The sequence below is a fragment of the Protobothrops mucrosquamatus genome, unplaced genomic scaffold, assembly GCF_001527695.2.
Source record: "Protobothrops mucrosquamatus isolate PMUCROS unplaced genomic scaffold, P.Mucros_1.0 scaffold2064, whole genome shotgun sequence".
NCBI lineage: Eukaryota > Metazoa > Chordata > Lepidosauria > Squamata > Viperidae > Protobothrops > Protobothrops mucrosquamatus.
The window spans coordinates 376,239-376,565 of record NW_015388169.1 but is presented as its reverse complement, the minus strand read 5'-3'; positions in this window follow the sequence as shown (position 1 = coordinate 376,565).

Below are 327 nucleotides of genomic sequence, written 5' to 3'. Positions count from 1 at the left end.
CAAAAAAGCCAACACAGTGCTAGGCTGCATTAACAGAGGGATAGAATCAAGATCACGTGAAGTGTTAATACCACTGTACAATGCCTTGGTAAGGCCACACTTGGAATACTGCATCCAGTTTTGGTCACCACGATGTAAAAAAGATGTTGAGACTCTAGAAAGAGTACAGAGAAGAGCAACAAAGATGATTAGGGGACTGGAGGCTAAAACATATAAGGAACGGCTGCTGGAATTGGGTATGTCTAATTTAACAAAGAGAAGGACGAGGGGGGACATGATAGCAGTGTTCCAATATCTTAGGGGCTGCCACAAAGAAGAGGGAGTCAA